Source organism: Beta vulgaris, chromosome 7 (genome assembly GCF_026745355.1).
Source record: "Beta vulgaris subsp. vulgaris cultivar EL10 chromosome 7, EL10.2, whole genome shotgun sequence".
In the NCBI taxonomy this organism is placed as follows: Eukaryota; Viridiplantae; Streptophyta; class Magnoliopsida; order Caryophyllales; family Amaranthaceae; genus Beta; species Beta vulgaris.
The window spans coordinates 40515271-40522994 of NC_079208.1; positions in this window are offsets into that span (position 1 = coordinate 40515271).

Consider the following 7724-nt stretch of genomic DNA (forward strand, 5'->3'; position numbering starts at 1 on the left):
TTTCTCCTTTAAAGGCTGAAGGATGGCCATGTAGCTTTTAACATCTGTCAATCGTATGTCCTGACATTTTACAATGCTCACAATAGAAATTTCTTCTTGGACCATTATAAGTTTCTCTAGGTGCATTCTGAAATCTGTTCCATGTACCAAGAGGTTTGTAGACAGGCACTTTAGGATCACCTTTCTTATCCTCAATTGAAAATGTCATAGCAGGTGGATCCCCAGAGAAGAAATACTTCATTGTTTCTCTTCTTGAATCAGAAGCCTATATGCCATAGACACATTATGTAATGGCTGCATCATCAAAATATTTGTTCTGACATTAGCATACTTAGTGTCCAGTTTCATCAGAAGCTGCACCAATCTTTCTTCTTGTTGTTGTTTGATGATCTTTTGAGTGATATTACGAGTACAACCTGAACATATACAAACAGACACTGGATTAATTCCACTAAGTTAATCCCATATTGCCTTTATTTTAGTAAATAATGCAATTGTAGTGTTTTCTTGAGAAAAATCATGCAAAGTTTGTTATATAGAATACAACTGTGCTTCCATATCTCTCTAAGACTAGTGAAGTATATAACACTTCTGGGAATTGTAGTTTTAAGAGAATGAAGGAGGTAAGAAGTAACCATAACATTACACCTCTCCCACGCAGCATAAGCATCAGGATCAGTTTCAATTGATGGTTTAGAAAGAGTTCCATCAATGAATGATAGTTTATGCTTGCAAGAAAGTGCAATAACAATTCCTCTCTTACATTCAAAAAATTTCTCCATTGAATTTCACAGAAACAAGTGAATGAGCAGGATTCTCAGATGAATGTATGAAGTAAATACTAGCAGGATTTTGTGTGAATGGAAGATTTGAGGATGAAAAATTTGAGAACGAAGAATTTGAGGTGTTTTAAGAATTTCAAGGCATTTTCATAGAAAGAATCACAACAAGAATGATCAATCAAAAAGGATCAATTGATTATATCAATAAACAAAGCCAGAAATCAAGAGATATAATCAAAATATTCAAAATTTCAATCAACCAACCATAATTTGAAACGATTCAATCAAAGAACACAAATAGAAATGATTGAATCAAGAAATCAAAGAGAAATGATTAAGATGAATTAAATTTCGCAATATAAAAAAAAAATTCAGAATTCAACATCAAACCTCAAAATTCAACTAAAAATTGAATCAGAAAAAGAAATTGCCATCAAACTTCAATTGAAGAAACGTAGATGAAGATTGAACCAAAAAAACAGCAACAATTGAGCATCCTTAGCTCTGATACCATGAGAAAATCATGAACAAGTGTTCATGTTTTGCGGAAATGAATGTGAGAGAGAATGAGAAAATAGAGAGAAAAACTTATTATTGTAAGAATGAGAAAATTGATCTCTATTACAAGCTAGATTACAACTTATATAATGCTAATCACAACATCTTGTATCTAAGGCTAAAATACAGAAGAATAAATATAACAAAAATAGCTTGTTATAACAAACTGGCTGAGCTGGCAATTAGTTAGTAACTAACTATCTTCAATAAAAGACGAGATACTATTTCTATTTTTACAGACTTTAAATGCACATTGGTAAATAATATGGGACGTATCGCGCGGGAAAAGAACTAGTTTCCCCCCAAAAAACCTCAAACCCTTGTTTTGTCTCTTCCTCTCTCACCTCCTGTCGAGACCTCCGGGTCCTCCACCGACGCTTCCCATAGGCTCGTCGGAGCTTCCTCTCTCCTCTGTCGTGTGGTCGTCGCACCTAGTGCCATTATTGTTGTTGTCGATGGTGGAGCAGTGAGCCACAAAGCTTGCCTCTATAGTTTTCTTTCTCCTCTTGTTCGCGGTGGTGTTGTTGTTCGATGCGACTCCTTTGCCATACGCTGCTGCCACCTCCATAGCTGTTGTTGTTGCCTCGTAGTGCTGTCACTGCCACTGTTGGGGGGGGGGGTGATGCTGTTTATCAGAGCCGCTTTGAGGTGCCACACCTTCCTATTCTTCTCCCTTTGTTTTATCAAATATGTTGTTATTCATGAAATTCTAAATTCTGAATTTAAGATGTTATATGTTAATGCTTTGAGTTCTTGAATTACTGTAGATTTCTTGATTATGTTTATTTCATATATTACCTTAAATCGATTTTAAAGTTTTGATTGAGTATCCTATGTTAAGTGTAAAATGTATATTTGAGAGGGGTTGGAACTTGATTTTGTGGATAATGATGGATAGTTGAGTTGTTAAACTAATTTGGTACTAACTCAAAATTATGCTACTATGTCGAATTGTATTCTTGATTTCAGAATACTTTCGATCATTTAAATCCAACCCATTTATGAAACTTAGTTTTACTATAGGGTTATGGTTATTGCTGAAGATGGATTTGAGGAGTTACTCCATATTAAAGAGATTTTGGGTTACTTGTTAAAGGATCTTATTGAATCACTTAATGAGATGTCGAACATGATTATATATTATTCTAACATTTGTTTGAAAATAATGTATGGATAGGATAAATTATTTGATATAGAATTCTATTTCAATTACCTAAATCATGCTTGCATATTGTTTGAGTCAGAAGTTGTGAAAAGTGTTTTGATTAACTATTTTCAGCCTTGCTATGTATGGAATTGAGAAAATATATTGGCTTTGAGACAGTCTTGGTATTGTATGAAACTCAAAGTACCTTTGCTAAGTATAACAGGTATATTATATTTTAGTAAGTTGAAAAGGAGAAAAGTATATTACTTAATTATTGTGAAGATCATTTAGAGTTGAGTTATGCTTAATTATTATAGCTTACATGAATTATATTATTAATAGGCTTATTAATATGGATATGTGTTAATATTAACACTAGACCAACTACAAAAGGAGTGATTAATTGTAAGTGAGGAGAAATTTTCGAATTTAAATGCAGAATTAAAAGAACATAGAATGAAAGAAATATCACACATAAAGTTTAGCCTACAAGGAAAACTTCATAGGCCAAATAGGAAGAAAAACCTTGACTCCAAGGGATTTTGACTCAATACTTCTCGTGTTAGAATAGGCCAAAAGAATCTATTTACAACCTATTACTGGAGCCTTTTATGTTCCTCTAGGAACTTGTTTTCAGTCAATCAGTTCCCCTTGAACTAATGACACTCACTTGACTTCACTCGAATTCTAATCTTCTCTCTCTTTATTTCTCTTACTTGATTACAAGGATATTCTGAATTTTTCACTCACCCAAACACTAAGAATATTACAATGATATGTATTATACGAGAAGAAGATTATAGAAAAACTTTCAAAGTTAATACGGAATTGTGATGCTTGAAAGTTGTAAGTTTCTCGAACAAATATTTTCTCTTAAATAGATGCAATAGCTTCTTGGTCTTCACTCCACATTCTCCATGTTGTGTACTTGTTGATATCTAGGAATCATGTCCCATTACATGCAGCACAAACTCCATGCGTTTTGCAATAGTTTTAATCGCTCTCCACTAGCCGTTACGCGCCAATAATAAGTGTTTGTTAGAGGAAATTGCGCCCCAACTCTCCTTCGTGGCCACGACTTATCATACTAACTTCTCAACAAAACAACAATAATATCTCAACTAACTTAAGAATATTTTTATTCAAAAGATTCTAAATTATGAGATTTATTAAACATACCATATAATATAATCCAAAGTGTATAAATAATATCTTGACTAGATTAAAACTCATAAATCTTTCTCCACAAGATATATAAAAATTAACCAAGACAATATTTTTGAGATTTTATATTTTTTCAAAATAAAATTATACAAGACCTAATTTTTTGGCATCATCAAAACATGAAATACAACAATATTCTCCCTTTTTTATGATGACAAATATAAGGCAAATAAAAATATTATATTGACAAAATTAACATAAGAAAATAAGGTATTAATGGATTCTAACATACATAAATATACCATTTTTCTCTCTCTCTCTAAGCTTGTGAAGGTGCACGATAAGGGTTTAACTATTGTGCACTGCGGCGCTTAATGGGGAGGAAGAAGAAGGCTACGGGGCCGGTAAATAGCTTGCCGGCACTGGGAAAAGACGGAGAAGCGTCTCAGACTAGAGCGGAGCAAGGAGATGCAGTAAGTAGTGAGAAAACTAATGGAACAGTAACTAAAGAAAACCCAGAAACTAAAGCTCAAAACCTAAGGGATTCTACTTCAAAGGAGAAGGACAAAGTGATGAGTGGAGGTGGTTGTAATGATGTTGTAGAACAATGGAATATATTCATAAGTCAAAGTAGGATCTCTGATAAAGGTATGGGTCTAAAATTCTTAGCTCCTGTGATATTGGAGGGTTGTCCTACTGCTAGATTAGAGCAAATGGAGGTGAAAAAAATGAATAATTTCTGGGCCAATTCCTTGATTGTTTACATTATGGGGCAAAATCCTACTTTATATGCGCTTAAATCGTTCATTAAAGCTTAATGGCACTTGCAAGAGGAGCCTACCATTTTTAACCATGAAGAAGGATATTTTGTCATTAAGCTGCAGAATAGGGAGGTTAGGGACTCAATCCTTTACTCAGGTGCTCATCTCTTTTATGGGAAACCAATGATTGTGAAACAATGGTCATCCACTTTTAACTTTCATAAAGAAGTCTTAAAAGTGGTTCCAATTTGGGTTAAGTTCCTCGATCTTCCTCTGAACCGTTGGAGTGAAACCTCACTAAGTAGAATTGGGAGCCTATTAGGTATTCCTCTCTTTGCAGATGAGTGCACCTCCAAGATCTTGAGAGTTTGTTATGCTAGAATACTTATTGAGATGGATGTGACAAAAGAATTGTTAAAGGAAGTAAAAATTACAGATCCAAACGGAAATATTTTTGCATAGGAAGTTGTATATGATTGGGTGCTTGCATATTGCAAGAAATGCCAGAATATTGGGCATAACTATGAGATAAGAATGTAAGAAGAAGATAATTCAAATATGGGTGCCTAGACCAACTGGGATATAACCACAGCTGCAGAAGTCCTAAGTTTGGGTGATGCATCTTGCCAGTAGATCCTAGGCTTCCTAGTGATCCTGTCATGGTGGTAGCTCTAAGTTCTGACCCAATACTTACTCCAGTGGCTACACCAGTAGGGCAACACCAAAAAGACCAGGAAGGGGAAGAAGTCTGGAAAGTTGTCACTAGAAAATGAAAAGATAAAGGCAAACAAATAGCTTTTCAGAATGCAAAAGTGGTGAATTATGTAGCTCAAAGTGAGGGAAGAGACTCAGGTAGACCTGGGGGAGCTAAGGGGCCAAACCCTTTTTTGTCCTAATGATAATTACACCTTGGAATGTGAGAGGGATGAATGATCCCTTTAAAATAAAAGAATTTTATAATTTCTTGAAGTAGGAGAAGGTGGTTGTGTGTGCTCTGCTAGAAACTAGAGTAAGGAGTCACAATGCTCAAAAGATTCAAAAGAAGTTTGGGCTTTGTTGGGATTGGTGTTGTAATTACTCTTTTTCTCCTAGAGGAAGAATCCGGATTGGATGGAAGCTAGGGTTGGTGATGTTACATGTTGTTCAGCAGTTAGAACAGATGATAGCTTGTAAGGTTAGCAACTATGAAGGTACAATAGAGTTTTAATTTTGTTACTTGCAGTTTATGGTTTGCGTACCATAGGAGATATAGGAAAGGAATATGAAAGACATTGTTAGAAGTGATGGATGGTGTCAACAGTCCTTTCATGATTATTGGAGACTTCAATGCAGTCTTACACTCCAGTGACAGGATTAATGGCAATACAATCAATGAAGCTGAGACTCGGGATTTTGAGAATTTCATGGTGGAAGCAAGTGTGATGGAAGCTCCTACAGCAGGGGTTTTCTACTCTTGGAAAAATAGAGGTGAGGAGCGAGGATAGGATTACTAGTAGAATTGACAAGGCTTTGGTGAATCAGGCTTGGATAAAAAAGTTTAATGAAGTTGTAGTTACTTATATGTCCAATGATATCCCTAACCATATCCCTCTTGTCTTTAAATGGTGCCTGAAATTATGAAAGGTGGAAGACATTTTAAGTTTATGAATATCTTGTGTTAACATGAGAGATTTGATGAAATTGTCCAAGAAGCTTGGATAAGGGTTGATGATAGGTTTAAAATGAAGAGTGTGTGGCTTAACCTTAAAAAAGTTAAGCATGCTCTAAAATTCTTGCATGCTAATCATATGTCTCAGGCACACTGTAAAATGGAGGAGTTTAACTAGCCAGTATCCAAGCCCTTCCTGACATTAACAATAATAAAAGCTTGCAGCAGGAGGAGAGGGATTATGGGGAAAAGCTTAGGTATTGGTCAAAGGTGGATGAGATTATTCTTAAGCAGAAATTAAGAATTACCTGATTGTATGAAGGTGATTCTAACTCCAAATTTTTCTTTACTGATGTTATGGCTAGGAAGGCAAGGAACAAGATAAACCTTATACAGAATGTACATGGTGAAACCTTATCCAAGCCTGAAGATATTCAGGAGGAGATTGTTGGATTCTATAAAGGTCTTTTAGGATCAAGGGCTAGTGAACTGCCTATTATAGACTTGCAAACTATGAGAGTTGGGAAAAGACTGAGTAAAGAAGCCTGTGACTCTCTCATAAAAACTGTTACAAGAGAAGAAATAGATGCATCATTACATAGTATTGATGATGTAAAAGCACCTGGTTTCGATGGCTTTAGTTCAGGATTTTTCAAGAAGTGCTGGGGATTTATAAAATGAAACATCTACCTGGCAGTCATGGAATTTTTTCAAACAACATTTCTTCATTGGCCAGTGAACACAACAGCTATAACCTTGATTCCAAAGAAGGAAAATGATATTCAGGAAAAAGATTACATACCAATAGCTTGTTGTTCAATCCTGTATAAAATTATCTCAAAACTTTTAACACATAGACTGCACCTGGTGATTAATGAGATAGTGAATCCTGCTCAATCTGTATTTATACCTGGAAGACACATTGCAGATAACATACTTCTAGCAACAAAGCTCATTAAAGGTTATAACAGGCAGCATATGTCTCCAAGATGTCTTATTAAGGTAGATATAAAAAAGGCATTTGACTCTGTTGAATGGATATTTCTTGATCAAATGTTACATGAGTTGGGACTCCCTGGGCAGTACATCAAGTGGACAATGGTCTTTGTGAGAAGTGTTAACTACTCCATATTGCTAAATGGTTTGCCAGTTGCACCTTTTCAAGTAAAGAGAGGGGTGAGGCAAGGGGATCCTCTTTCCCCTTTCTTGTTTGCTCTTAGCATGGAATACCTGAGTAGATGCTTAGAAGAGCTACATCTGAACCCAGACTTCAACTTTCACCCCAAGTGTGAAAAGTTAAAGCTTACTCACATGATGTTTGTTGATGATCTGCTACTATTTGCTAGAGCAAATGCTAGTTCAGTCTCCAAAATCATGACACTTTCAATAAATTTTCACATGCCTCAGGACTAGAAGCTAGTGAGGATAAAAGCTGTATTTACTTTGCTGGGGTAACAGAGGACGAGAAAAGCTTTATGGCTGAACTCACTAGCATGCCAATAGGCCAGCTTCCTATTAAGTACCTTAGTGTTCCCTTGTCCTCTAAAAACTTAAACTTCCAATCAATGTAAGCCTCTTGTGGAGAAGATCACTAAAAGACCTCAAGGGTGGATGGCTAATATGTTATCTTATGCTGGCAGGCTACAGCTCATAAGATCCATATT